The sequence below is a fragment of the Terrapene carolina genome, unplaced genomic scaffold (assembly GCF_002925995.2).
Source record: "Terrapene carolina triunguis isolate 2854851 unplaced genomic scaffold, T_m_triunguis-2.0 Scaffold89, whole genome shotgun sequence".
Taxonomy (NCBI): domain Eukaryota; kingdom Metazoa; phylum Chordata; order Testudines; family Emydidae; genus Terrapene; species Terrapene triunguis.
Window position 1 is genome coordinate 15,290,863 of NW_020664440.1, and position 15,399 is coordinate 15,306,261.

At 44.5% G+C, this 15,399-nt stretch overlaps 1 protein-coding gene across 2 annotated transcripts in view; it reads left to right on the plus strand.

Annotated features, from left to right (window-relative positions):
• The window catches only part of GRM7 (glutamate metabotropic receptor 7), a 556,942-nt gene that overhangs the window by 414,134 nt on the left and 127,409 nt on the right, over positions 1–15,399 (plus strand). The window lies entirely within an intron of this gene.

Below are 15,399 nucleotides of genomic sequence, written 5' to 3' on the forward strand. Positions count from 1 at the left end.
ATATGTGTGTGTGTGTGTATGTCTGTCTGTCTATCTGTCTGTCTCCAGGTGGACTGCAGTACAGATAAAATCCTATATATATATATGGAAATTATTTGTTCTTTTAATGTAAAGACTGAGGGCACGTCTTCACTACCTGCCGGATCAGCGGGTACCGATCGATTGGGGATCGATTTATCGCGTCTAGTGTAGACGCGATAAGATTGATCCCCGATTACTCTGCCGTCGACTCCGGAACTCCACCGCAGTGAGAGACGGAAGCGGAGTCGACGGGGGAGTGGCAGCGGTCGACTTGCCGCCGTCCTCACAGCCAGGTAAGTCGACCTAAAATACGCAACTTCAGCTACGCTATTCGCGTTGCTAAAGTTGCGTATCTTAGGTCGACACCCTCCCCCCCCCGGTAGTGTAGACCTAGCCTCTTCTAAACACTAGCAGGAATAGTTATATGGGACTGTCCTCTCTCAGGTGCTATAATATCTTCTAAGAGTATTATACTTTTTAAAAGAAGCTTAAATATTTTAAAGCTGCTTTTTAAAAATATATATTTTAAAGGGATACAAAATAAGGGAGAACAACTTGCATTTTAGGGCACATCAGTTCATCAGTAACTTTATTCCTATACTGCTGCGCTTACTGGAGCCATTATTAGTTACCTTGAAAATGTCTCCCTGGTGTAACATACATACATATATATTTACACACACAACCAAATTCCAACCTCACCTGCATCCACTCCACCCCACGATAGCCATTAACAACAATGAAATTTAAAATCCATTGGAGATAGGTACACTGAACACCTTTGGAGATCAAGCTCTTAAATTGTAGGAAATAATCAAGGTCTTGATGCTGCAACCTGAACCACACAGGCAGGTCCTCTCAGCCACACAGAATCCCACTGAAGTCATGGTGTGACTGCATGGGAGCAGCACCCTGCCAATCCAGTTCAGATTCCAGGACTGGAATCTCACATAGTTATTCTTCAGTCTTCTCACAAAAACCAGGAAAGGATGAATACAGTTGTCTTACAGCCACCACACTTTCAAATATAGTCTGTCTCTTGCTATTGTGTTTAAAAAAACAAAACGGAACTTTAAAAGCCTTTTTAAAGTTAACCTACATATTCTTATAACTTTCAGTGATAATCTTCTATGATTTCTTGAGAACTTTGCAAATCTGAGCTGTTGCGATTAAATGATTGATTAGGCACAATCAGAAATCTCCAAGATTTAAATCTGTAAATCTTCCGTTCCTCTATAACTGTTTTCAGTTAATCCCATGCAGACAGTGACATTAAAATAAAATAACAACAAAAACAAAACCCCTTTTAGTTGCAATACATAGGGATGTTAGTGGTGCAGATTTGCATCTTTTCCTAGGTCGGTTGGTTTATTTTCTTGTTGTGATCTATTTAATAAAAAGAAAGTTTAGTTCAGATATTGCAATTGGATATATTGACTGTGTATTATTGACATATGCTTAGCTTAAAACCATTATCATTTTAAAGACCAGGATTTAGAAATTAATTAGAAGACATTAATGGCTAAGCCCTAGGAGCTAAGTCATGTAAATATTATCATCTGTAAGGCTGAATATACAAAAACTGTTTGAACTGCTGACTTAGTAACTGGAGTCTGCAACCAATCTGTAAGGTAGTAATAAAGCTGAGAACAATCCTCAACAATTGTTTTCCAATATGTCCATAAAAATCATGGCATAGTTGTTAAACCCAAAATATGGAAAGTGGTTATTTTTTCTAGCAGAGTATATTAACACTAAATAAATTATTTCTAAACTGATTTTTATGTTAAACATTGTGTGAAATAATGTTGTTTGGTGCAAGTGTCTCATAATACAAATGTTCACGTTGAAGAGGAAAAAAAGTAATGTTTACATTATATATGTATAGTAACAGTTGTTTTATTCATTAAAATGGACAATTAGGACAAAGTCTTGTCCACAGTGAGCATAATTAGAATACATATTGGAAATTGATTAAATAAATCTTAACTTTGAGCCTTTCTGAAATAGAGGATGGGCAGAAGTTTAGGGAGAATGGGATTATGAATTCGAGATAACCCAGAACCAAAATGGACTTTTCCGTGCTGTAGGGAAAATAATTCATTAGGAAGTATGGTCTTGTGGTTAAGACCTTGCACTGGGACTCAAGAGGAGAGTTCAGTTCTCAGCCTGGTCACAGGTTATCTGTGTGAAATTGGGCAAGCCATTTAATTTCTCTGTGCTTCAGTTTTGCCCTCTCAGCAAAAGCTATATGAGTGCTAGCTTGATCACCTTTGCTGATCACAACTGCTGTGGTCCCACACGAGCAGAGGCAATCTTTCAAGTAGCTAGGGCCCAAACCAATTTGCAGTCTTATTTATTAAAATCAGATCTTGAATTGCACACAGAAAATGAACTAGCAACTAGTACAGAGTACAGTTATCATGTATTTCCTGCAAGAAGTACTGGTAAGCAGGAGTGCTGCTTCAGTTGAAGTTTCCAGAGGTTCTTTAGATAAAGCCGTGTGTACAGCTTCTTAGACCTTGTCTATACTTGCCTCCACTTGTAACCCTTTGTAGGGTACATGTAGCTACTTCAGTGAAAGGCAGGCTGTGTCCATGCTCACTATGGTGTATAGCTACACAGAGCTTTGGCAGGGGGGAGCTGCCAGAGCTTTTGCCTTCTACCGCCCCCTGCATGCATCATAGTAATTATTCACAGAAAATAGTCATGCATTTCCTGAAATCTAGGTCTATATCTGGAACAGAATCCAAACATTCACACATTTCAGCTGAGTGAATAGGAAGGAGTTGATGATGTTGCATTGTAGTGCCCTTCCCTGTGGCCTACACAAACCATGACATGCAAAGTTTCTACACACAGATGGGTAGCATTTGTCTCCCTCAAGCATGCTCTTCATCAAAGGATGAAAGCCAGCTAAATCCAGCCAGGATAAAAGATTTTTTCTTTGCTCCTTGTCTTTCTGGTAGGAGGAAAACTGTCTTGAATAGGACTATTTTTATTAGCAAGGAAAGATGTAAATTCCTCCCACTATTTTAATGATAAATGTGATTCAAGAAAGAGACAATATTACTGAACCAGACTCTTCCTTACACTGAACAGGTCGGCTGGATAGATCTATGCCCCATTCTGAATTAAAAAAAATTGAACACATGGAAGTGCCTCCCCTGCCGTCTATGTATTACTCTATGCAGTCCTGCTCGCTACCTTATTAATCATGTGAATGTGTGTGCATGTGTTGGTGTGTTCACGTCTGGGAAGCCGTGTGGAGCGGGTATTATTTCAGTGTTCCTTGGAGAACCAGTGACATTGCTTTGACCCCATCAAGGATTGTCTCTTTTGTTCTGCCAGATGAGCTGTTGAAATAAGACCAAGAGGTGATGTAAAGCAACAGTAACAAGTGCTAAAGAACTTGTACCAGGTGTTTCTAGAACAAAGTGCTATAGTAACATCTGGTGCCCTTCTGATTTCAACTAAAACAATTTCCTCCCCAATTTAAGTATCTGAATCAGGGCAGGGATGTCAGAGTAATGCTTCTGAATTATAAACAATGAACCTTTGATACAGTGGAATCAACTCCATCTTTGTGCTACAAGTGTAGGCACCCTGTCTCTTTGAAAACACATGCACCCTCATAAGCACCTACACAAGAAACACCGCTTTGCTACAGAATAGTGGTTTAACGGCATATGCCATCAAATAGTTTTTGTGTTAGATAACCAGAGTTTTGCAATACTCAGAGGAGAAATGACTTGCCAAAAGTCACGCAACAGGCAGTCACGCAACAGTGGCAGATCCAGGATAAGAATTCAGATCCCCTGAGTGCAAGTCTGCTTCTCTGTTGTCTAGGCCACATTGCCTCCATAAATTGTAAACCTCTTTTGTATGTATATGGTTAAGAAAGATACTTTCAGGCACTCAGATTGGAGGAAATGGCAGGGTGCTGTTCACATGCACTCTCACTTTGGAGTTGTTCCCCTCACAAAATACTTTCCCATGCTGGGAGTTGGCCCATTTGAAAAATAGGCTGCTGGATGAAGTGGGTTCAGTTTATACTTGTCATGGCACAATCTGATGTTCTGTTTTCTTCCAGATTGTATCACTACATGATAATGGCCACACTGGGTCAAACCAATGGTCTGTCTAGCCCAGTATCCTTTCTTCCAACAGTGTCTAGTGCCAAAAGCTTTGGAGGGAATGAACAGAACAGGGAAATTATTGAGTGATCCATCCCTCATTGTCCAGTCCCAGCTTTTGCCAGTCAGAGGCTTAGGGACATGCAAAGAATGGGGTTGCATCCTGACCTTCTTGGATAAAAATCCATTGATGAACCTGTCCTCCATGAACTTGTCTAATTCTTTTTTTGATCCCAGTTATACTTGACATGACAATGGGTTGAATGTGTGTTGTGTGAAGTACTTATACTTTTGGCCTTCACAAAATCTCCTGACAACAAGTTCCACTGGTTGACTGGGCATTGTGTGAAGAAGCATTCCTTTTGTTTGTTTTAAACCTTCTGCCTATTAATTTCATTGGGTGACCCCTGGTTCTTGTGTTTTATGTGAAGGGGTAAACACCATTTATGATTTTATCAGCCTCTATCATATCCTGCTTTAGTTGTATCTTTTCTAAGTCCCAATCTTCTTAATCTCTCCTCATACGGAAGCTGTTCCATACCCCTAATAATTTTTGTTGTCCTTGCCTGTACTTTTCCCAATTCTAATACCTTTTATGAGATGTGGTGACCAGAACTGCATGCTTTATTCAAGGTGTGAGCATACCATGCATTTATATTAGTGGCATTATGATCTTTTCTGTTATTATCTATCTCTTTCCTAGTGGTTCCTAACATTCTGTGCCACTGCACATTGAGCAGATGCTTTCAGAGAATTACCCTCAAAGATCTTTGAGTGGTAACAATTTAAACCCCATCATTTTTTATGCATAGTTGGGGTTATGTTTTCTAAAGTGCATTACTTTGCATTTATGAGCATTGCATTTATCAACATTTTATGTATAGTTGGGTTTATGTTTTCTAAAGTGCATTACTTTGCATTTATCAACATTGAATTTTATCTGCCCAGTTACCCAGTTTTGTGAGACCCCTTTGTAACTCTTCACAATCAGCTTTAGACTTAACTATCTTGAGTAATTTGTCTGCAAATTTTGCCACCTCACTGTTTATCTCCTTTTCCAGAACATTTATGAAAATATGGAACAGAACAGATCCCAGTACAGATCCTTGGGGCACCCTGCTGTTTACCACTTCCTAATGTGAAAACTGACTATTTATTCCTACCCTTTGTTTCCTATCTTTTAACCAGTTACTGATCCACAAAAGGACCTTCCCGCTTATCCCATGGCTGCTTAGTTTGCTTAAGAATCTTTGGTAACAGACCTTGTCAAAGGCTTTCTAAAAGTCCAGGTACACTATATCAACTGGATCACCCTTGTCCGCGTGCTTGTTGAGCCCTCAAAGAATTCTAATACATTGGTGAGGCATGATTTCCCTTCACAAAAGGCATGTTGACTCTTCTCCAACATATTTTGTTCATTTGTTTCAACTCTAATTGCTGATGCTATCAATTAGCTTGCCATCAGCAGCAGAGTGGGGCCTGAAAGAAATAATACTCAACAGTTAAAAACGCAGTGGAAGCCTCCACCCCTTCAAAACATGAAAAGAAACAATCTAGCTCTGCAGGCCTTACGCAAGCAAAACTCCCATTGAGTTTGATGGGTGTTTGACCTGAATGAGGGGTCCCAAAGGACGGGCAAATAAAAGAAATAATGACATTTCTTTGTAACAGTGAAATGAAAAGCTTTTTCTTTGGCCAAGACACAGTTTTTGTGTTTCTCCAGTAACAGCTGAGATGCTCTCTCTAACATCTAACCCCCTTGCATTGCTTACGCTGCTTTTGACTTTAGCAGTGTCATTAACTGAAACAAGAGAAGCAAAACCTTGAGTTTTGGTGATGTCAGGTAACTGAAGGAAGAACAAATTTAAAAATATTTTGTTTTTTTAAAAAACTGTCCTTTGTAAATTATAAGGGTCCTTGAGTACTGTTTAGGTTCTCAACCAAATTAATTACTTAAATAGCATTTCAGTTTACCTCTTTAAAAAAAGCCTTCGAAGCACATGTTTTTAGGTGAACTGTTTTGAAAATACTGCATCTTACCTGGGTAGGATCCTATTTGCAATGAATAAAAAATATTAGAAGTGTAGCATAAAAAGAGCTACCAGTTTTGCAAACAACATAAGTGCAAGCAGTAATCAAATATGATTTGACAAATGGAAATTACTCTGGCAACAGAATTCTCTTTCAGATGCAGGATTTCAAAACCAAAATTAGATTCAAGGCAGTTGAGAGAATAAATAATAATAATAATAAACCTAGGCATAATTTGCCATCTCTTGGAAAACAAGCTGATAACCTTAGAAATACCTAAGACCTAATATATAGACCAGGGGTCTCAAACTCAGATGACCTCGAGGGCCGCATCACTGACACCCCCCACTTGCTGCCCGTGGCCCCGTCCCCACTCCACCCCTTCCATAAGGCCCCCTCTTCTCGCCCCTTCCTTGCCCCCATGCCACCCCTTCCCTGAAGTCTTCACCCCAACTCTGCCCCCTCCCTGCCCCCAGGAGGGGCAGGAGGGGTGTGGGGTGTGGCGGGGGCTCAGAGCAGGAAGTTGAGGTGCAGGAGGTGTGCAGGGTACGGCAGGGAATTGGGGTGTGGGGTGTGGCGGGGGTTCAGGGCAGGGAGTTGAGGTGCAGGAGGTGTGCAGGGTGCGGCAGGGGCTCAGGGCAGGGAGTGCAGGAGGTGTGTAGGGTGTGGCAGGGGGGTCAGGGCAGGGAGTTGAGGTGCGGGAGGGGTAGGGGGTGCAGCAGGGGGTTGGGGTGCAGTGTGTGGCAAGGGGGTGCAGGAGGGGTGAGGGGTGTAGGGTGTGGCAGGGGGGTCAGGGCAGGGAGTTGAGGTGTGGGAGGGGTGAGGGGTGCAGCAGGGGGTTGGGGTGCAGTGTGTGGCAAGGGGCTCCAGGCAGGGGGTTGGGGTGCAGGAGGGGTGAGGGGTGTGGGATGTGGCAGGGGGGCTCCGGGCAGGGGGTTGGGGTGCAGAAGGGGTGCGGGGTACGGGCTCCGGCCCGGCGCCGCTTATCTAGAGCAGATCCGGGGTGGCAGTGCCGCACACTGTGGCCAGGGCAGGCTCGCCCCAGCCCTGGCCCTGGCCCCGGCCCTGGCCCTGGCCCCGGCCCCACTCCGCTCTGCTCAGGAAGCAGCCAGAGTCCGGGGGGTGGGGGGGAGGGAGAGGGGAAATGGCACCATGTGCTGCTCTTGCTGCTCCTCCAGGTACCTCCCCCAAAGCTCCCATTGGCCACGGTTCCCAGTTCCCGGCCAATGGGAGCTGCAAGAGCACGGAGCCCTCTACTCGCTTCCCACCCCCATGCCCAGGGCTGCAGGGACATGCAGTAGTTCAGCCGCTTCAGGGAGCAGTGCAGGGCTCGCGGCGGCACGGGGTGGGGGGGGGGCTGTGGGGAGCTTGGCGGGCCGCACGAAAGAACCCTGCAGGCCGCATGTTTGAGACCCCTGGTATAGACAATATGTAGTATATAAACAAACATTTTTTTGTTGTTTGGGTTTCTTTAAGAAGTTATAAACCAATAATTTATTTTAAAGACAAAAATATCTCAGATATGTTCTTTTCTTTGTGGGGAGAGTGTCTCTAGTTACAATCAGATCTGTAATCTCACTATGCCAGACTTCTATGTCAGGTAGCTTATCTGAGAGACAGTGTTTCATTATTAATTGTTTAGCCAGAAGCAACAGAACACTAGCAAATCTTTGAGGCCAATGATATAGAGCTATCATGGTGTATACCTAGTTAACAAATAAAGGACTTTCCATAATTTTGCCTGATCATCTGTTTATCTCTTTACACACAGTATATGCACAAAATGAGAAACCTTTAGGCTGTCTCAAATATCAGGCCATGCTATAGAATACCTTTGAGAATATGGAAATTCACCCATTATAAGCTTATAATAGAAGAAAAGTATGATAATGCATTAAGGATTCAGTTGTATGGTTCCTTGAGATTTTAGCACACAGAAAATTAGTACAAGTCCCTCAACTTGTACTGCAGATTAGATTACAATAGAAATATGAGATCAGTGAAACTCTGTATTGTAGTTAGAACAGGGAAGATGGGAATCAGTGAATTCGTAAATTCTGTTGCACAATTTTCTTGATCTCTCCTTCTCAGTCTACCTACCTATGAAATGGTTATAATACAACCAAACGGGTGTATAACTATGTGAAGCTTAAGACAGACCACATCTCCTCTATTCTTTATCATGTTTTTCATTGCTCTTTTAGGTTCTTTTATTTTGGGGTCTTGGCTTTTATGTGATTTGTAGAGTTAAAAATCCTGTACCATTTCAACTTCTTATCATAGGTGCTGGAACGTAGGGATTCCTGGCTTGAAGGAATTCAACGTGCATGGGGGGCGGATACAGCAAGGCAAGGAAAATTTAACTCTTTCATGTACCAGCCGGCCTTGCAATTGTTCGGTAGGCAGGCTGCGAGCTGCAACTGGGGAAGGGGACTTGGCAAGGACGCAAAATATGCAAGTACAACATAACAAGGAAAGCTCATAGTCACCACCCTTCACTTTAAGCGGGGTGGGGGAGGTGTTCTGGCTGGCCGGAAGATCAGGCCAATGCTTTCTGGCTGGTGGGATGAGGGTAGACATACAGCTGCTGGAAAAGCAGTCAGCTTGGTGGATGACTTACCACCTAGGAATGAGGAATTATAAACATCAGCATGGGTTTGGCCCCTCCTCTCATTTCACTTGGAGCAAGTGTCTCCTGGGAGAGGGAGGGAGCAAGGCATAGGACAATTAACCTGGCTGGGGGGACAGAACAAGGCAAGGAAAATTTAACTGTTTCATGGCTGTGTGCTGCTTGCTGCTCACGTGACTATACCTTTGCTGGAAAGGGGACAGGCACAGGCAAGGCAGCCCCAAGGGAGCCCATGGACTGGAAGGAAACCCAAGACAGACAGTACTGCAGCAGGAGCAAGGGGGCTCACAAGTATGTGGACTGCTACTGCCCAGAGTGGTGTGATCCAAGGCATAACCCAGGGCAGCCTCATGTACTAAGGGAGGCTTAGTAAATGATCATAGGAAAGTGTCCACGCACTCAGGTGAGCTGGCTAACACAAGGGATGGCGGTAGTGCTGATCCCGGGGGTGAGTGTAATCTAAACCACACAGAGGTTGGGGAAATGGGGGGCAGAGGTGGTATCCGGCCTTCCAGCCTGGCTAAGGGTGGCAGTTGCAGGGGCCACAGCCAGGCACAGGGACCGTGCTCAACCAGTCATTCAGTGAGTTCACCTAAGGGGAACAGGAGTCAGCCGATTGGGGTATTAAATATTCTGGGCCCAGGAGTAGAAGGTCGAGAAGCCTGGGCAGACCCACCTAGGGGTGGCACCTTCAGTGTGGGGCACTGGCGGTATTACACAGCTGATGCAAGCTAATTTGCATTTACAACAGCAGCTTCAGGCATCTAGATGTGAGGGGTCTGCACAGGGTGATAGGGTAGGCCCAGCATGGGCTCAAGTTTCAGCAGCAGGACAAGGAAGGGGCACATGGCAACTCATCGGCCATCAGGGCATGTAACCGCAGGGGACAGGGTAGACACTGCCAAGGGGCCTATGGGGAAACAGGGCTCTGCAGTATGGTTATGCCGGGGTAGCTTACCCAATAGGAGTTCACTTACTCAGTGCAACTAAATATAGAATCCTCACAGGCAATTTGGGCATGTAATATCCCTATGGCACAGGAAGGTGTTCACAGACAATAAACACGGGCAAGGCAAGCAAACAGCGAACTGCCCAAGAGGCCAAGGGTGCCTAGAACATGAAAAAATTGGGAAGCTGCCCTCCTCATCTAGGCGGGTGGTATGCTACAGGCCTACCCAGACAGCAGCCTGGCCTTTGTTAATTATACGAATATAATTAGGCGGCACCCAATATGTTTGGGGGCATGTCATAAGCAGTTTCCATTAAGGGCAGAAACACAAATTGGAATAAGGTGGCATCATACACTGTGGTTCAAGGGCATAACACCAAGGGCACCAGGGGTTTGTTCATAGCGCAACTATCCCGAAAAGGGCCCCAGGCACGTAATAGTATTTGCTGGGCATTTAATAAGGGCGGTTGTTTAAGACGCCTACCGCTGGCAATTTTATTTCAACCAGGGTATGCCCATGGGCTGTTCAGTATCCTGTGCAGCTTTTCAGAAATTTAGTACAGTATTTCACTGGGAAGTGGTGCAGTCAGTGGGACTAAACCAAATAGTGCATTATTTGCACAATTTTTGTTTGCAGGACGAGCTGGGTCAAATGAGTGTTTTCACCTGTTGGACACAGTCCAGGCCCTGGCTAAATAGCTGGGGAAACCCCTAGCGAAGGACAAAACAGAAGGCCCTTTCACGACATTAACCTATCTGGGCTTTGAGCTGAACTTTGCTTGCAGGGTTGTTGCCCTGGGGCGGGCTTTTTGTGCATGGCTGGCAGCGGCAATGGCTGGCATAGCCAGACCACACAATTACATACTCATAGAATCATAGACTTTAAGATCAGAAGGGACCATTATGATCATCTAGTCTGACCTCCTGCACAATGCAGGCTACAGAATCTCACCCACCCACTCCTGTATCAAACCTGTGTCTGAGCCATTGAAGTCCTCAAATCATGGTTTAAAGACTTCAAGGTGCAGAGAATCTTCCAGCAAGTGACCCATGCCCCACGCTGCAGAGGAAGGCGAAAAAACCCCAGGGCCTCTGCCAATCTGCCCTGGAAGAAAATTCCTTCCCGACCCCAAATATGGCGATCAGCTAAACCCTGAGCATGTGGGCAAGACTCACCAGCCAGACACCCAGGAAAGAATTCTCTGTAGTAACTCAGATCCCACCCCATCTAACAACCCATCACAAGCCATTGGGCATATTTACTGCTAGTAGTCAAAGACAAATTAATTGCCAAAATTAGGCTATCCCATTATACCATCCCCTCCATAAACTTATCAAGCTTAGTCTTGAAGCCAGATATGTCTTTTGCCCCCACTACTCCCCTTGGAAGGCTGTTCCAGAACTTCACTCCTCTGATGGTTAGAAACCTTCGTCTAATTTCAAGTCTAAACTTCCTGATAGCCAGTTTATATCCATTTGTTCTTGTGTCCCCATTGGTACTGAGCTTAAATAATTCCTCTCCCTCCCTGGTATTTATTCCTCTGATATATTTATAGAGAGCAATTATATCTCCCCTCAGCCTTCTTTTGGTTAGGCTAAACAAGCCAAGCTCTTTGAGTTTCCTTTCATAAAACAGGTTTTCCATTCCTCGGATCATCCTAGTAGCTCTTCTCTGAACCTGTTCCAGTTTGAATTCATCCTTCTTAAACATGGGAGACCAGAACTGCACATAGTATTCCAGATGAGGTCTCACCAGTGCCTTGTATAACGGTACTAACACCTCCTTATCTCTAATACGAGTCACTACACAGATGTAGTAAGACTTGTGGGTGTGGAAAAGTTTTCTAAGTCAATTTAAGGGGGTATCATTGTGGAGGTACAAATAGTTATTAATTTGGGCCTAATATACGGGTGTGCCGTTGGTGCGACAACATGGCAGTGGTACAGGTTATCAGTCGCCAAACTTCCAGATCGCACAGGACTGGAAAGTTGGTAAGGTCATTTTTTCTCCAATGCTTAACCTTCAACATCTGTTTTTTTTTCTTCCAAGCACGTGCTGGGCATGGATAATGGCACAGCAGACACTTTGTCTCATTTCCAGTTTGCCATGGGCTCTCTGGAACCTCGGAATGTCATGTGGTTGGCAAAATGCAGATTTTTTGGCTCCAGCTTACAAGTTGTTTATTTTGTTTTCTTTTAAGGAGTCTTGTCAATACAAGGATCCAGAGAATGGGTCGCCTATGCAGCCCTCCATTAAGGGCGGTCGCTGCAGTACCAGGACAAGGACAATGCAGCTGCTGGTGTCCCTTGACGATCTCACATGGGACAATGGGTTCTTTCTCCCCAGTAGGGCTGCTAGCCAAGAGGCCATTTGCAGATGTCTGGGAACTCGGCGGGGTTGGGGGGAAGCAGCCAAGCAAATGGCTGGCACCTCCTTGTGGCAGATGTTCAGTGCAGGTACTCCATAGGGAGGGCAGCCAGTGACCAGATAAAAGGAGGTACTGGATAAAGAAACAGAATGGGGGAGGGAATTCAGGAACTCCCATCACCAGTACAGCAGGGAGCCAACCCCCCCACCCATTCTTATAGCCCTCCTTAAGCCTCTTGCAAGGCTGGTGCATGGTAAGGTCCAAGCTATGGGTCGGCTGGGGGACTTGGATGGAAACAAAGGGGGGCTGGTGGAAGCCCCGGAGAATTGATTTGAATAAGCATGGATTAAACAAAGGGGGGCTGGTGAAAGCCCCAGAGAATTGATTTGAATAAGCATGGATTTGCTTGAACTGTACACTTTATCTGCCGGGTAGTCCGAGAGATCTATATAATAAAGTTGCTGCCTGATTAAAACCCATAAGAAGTCTCCTGTCCTTTTGTGGTATACCCAGACAATAACTGCACCACAACTAAATGTTGGGCAGAATTTGTGTGGGCTTACCCAAAGAAGGACAGCTCTGCTTTGTGATTGTGGGGGGAGGAGGAGGAGAGAGGAAGAAGGTCAGAAACTGCTGCAAAAGGTGCTTGGTGGTCAACTTTACAGCAATCACTCACCCGCCACCCCACCCCCAGGAATGTGCATAAAGGTACAAAACCTGGGTGGGGCAAGTCTCTATGTGAAAGCAGTGAGGAAGCCAGCACCCACCCTCCCTCCCCTAGTAGCCAGCAAGGGGAGACGAATGGCAGGCTGGGTTAGGACCTGCTGTGGGCATTACGTTAGTCGCCCTTTTTAAAGGGGGACTGGGAAGGAATTTTTCCCACACCACCAGAATTGGCTTCGGTGGAGTGTGGATTTTCACCTTCCTCACAGTGGGTGTGAGGATGGACCTTTTCTGGTGAGAAGAAAATGTGGTAGGCCATATGTCGCAACTTATTTTGTAATATTGGGCAGATGTTCAGTGCAGGTACTCCATAAGGAGGGCAGCCAGTGACCAGATAAATGTCCTGGTAAAGGATTTAAAAGGAGGTACTGGATAAAGAAACAGAATGGGGAAGGGGGTTTGGGGACTCCCATGACCGGTATGGCAGGGAGCCAACCCCCCCCTCCCGCCCCCCAACCCTGTTCTCATAGCCCTCCTTAAGCCTCTTGAGAGACTGGTGGATAGTAAGGTCCACACCATGGGTTGGCTGGGGGACCTGGATGGAAATAAAGGGGGGCTGGTGGAAGCCCCGGAGAATTGATTTGAATAAGCATGGATTAAACAAAGGGGGGGCTGGTGAAAGCCCCAGAGAATTGATTTGAATAAGCATGGATTTGCCTGCACTGTACACTTTATCTGCTGGGTAGTCCCAGACATCTATATAATAAAGTTGCGTCCTGATTAAAACCCAAAACAAGTCTCCTGTCCTCCTTGCAGTATACCCAGACAATTAAAAATCCTGTCCCATTTCAACTTCTTATCATAGGTGCTGGAACTAGGGATACCTCCTGGCTTGAAGTGGTTTCCGTCATATACAGGGTTTACAGTTTGGTTCAATGGCTCTCAGCACTGCCACAATACAAAATGTTCTAGCACCTCTTGCTTCTTATATTTCCCTCTTGCTTCCTTTTTCTTCTGAAACACTTCATTCTGCCCCCTCAGCATGTAACTTAGACACTCACCACTTTACTCCAATTTATGTAATTTACACCACCACTTACATCATCTGGCAATTTGGCCCAAATAATGTAAGTGACTTGCCTCAGTTGTTCTGATGAATCGGTGGCAGATTGGGATTAGAACTCGATAGTGCCCGGCTTTTCAGTGAGACCTCATCATCTTTATCATTATAATTAAATAATTATATTTATTCATTCAAGCTACTGGAGTCAATATCCCTTTGGTTTCTATAAATTATACACCTTTAACTCAGCAGAGCATGAAAGAAGAACTCATGGGTCTTTTTTTTTCCAATATAAGTTGTGTATATTGAAGGTTAATGAAGTTTCTAATACAGTGCCAGGTCCTTTGGAATATCTATTATTGAGGGATTATTTTTCTAACCTTCTCAGCAGTGTCCCTTGGTAGCATAGCAAGAAGATTAAACATTTGGAGCAGCATGTGACTTTATTTTTTTAAATGTATGAAATGAAGTTGAGCCAGGACCGATTTTGAATTAAATTATGAAAGTATGACCTAATCCTTCATTTAAGACTTGCAAACCCTAGCCTTCCTATATATATTAATAGTCACAAAAAGCTAACTCAGAGACTTTAAGGTCAGAAGGGACCATCATGATTGTCTAGTCTGACCACCTACATATTGCAGGCCACAAAACCTCACCTACCCATTCCTATAATAGACCCCTAACCTGGTGTCTGGCTGAGTTATTGAAGTCCTTAAATCACGATTTAAAGACTTAAAGTTATAGAGAATCCACAATTTACACTAGTTTAAACCTGCAAGTGCCCCTCTCTAATGCTGCAGCGGGAGGCAGAAAAACAAACAAACCCACAACCCAGGGTCTCTGCAAATCTAACCAGGGGAAAATTCCCTCCTGACCCCAAATATGGTGATCAGTTAGACCCTGTGCATGTGGGCAAGACCCCCCCCAGCTAGACACCTTGGAAAGAATTATCTTTAGTAACTCAGAGCCCTCTCCCATCTAGTGGCACGTCATTGGCTATTGGAGATATTTGCTGCTAGCTGTCACATCATGCTATCCTCTCCATAAACTTATCAAGCTCAGTCTTGAAGCCAGTTAGGCTTTTTGCCACCACTGTTCCCTTGGAAGGCTGTTCCAGAACTTCACTCTTCTGATGGTTAGAAACATTTCTTAATTCAAACCTAAGCTTGTTGACCGCCAATCTATATCCATTTGTTCTTGTGTCCACATAGGCGCTTAACTTAAATAACTCCTCTCCCTCCCTGGTATTTATCCCTCTGATTTTATTTATAGAGAACAATCATATGTCCCCTCAGCCTTCTCTAGATTAGGCTAAACAAGCTAAGTTATTTGAATCTCCTCTCATAAGGTAGGTTTTCCATCCCAGTAGCCCTTCTCTGCACTTTAAACATGGGAGACCAGAACTGCACACTGTATTCCAGATGAGGTTTCGCCAGTGCCTTGTGTAATTGTACTAGAACTTCTCTGTCTACTGGAAATATCTTGTCTGGTGTGTCATAGGACTGCAGTAGCCTTTTTGATGGCTGCATCACATG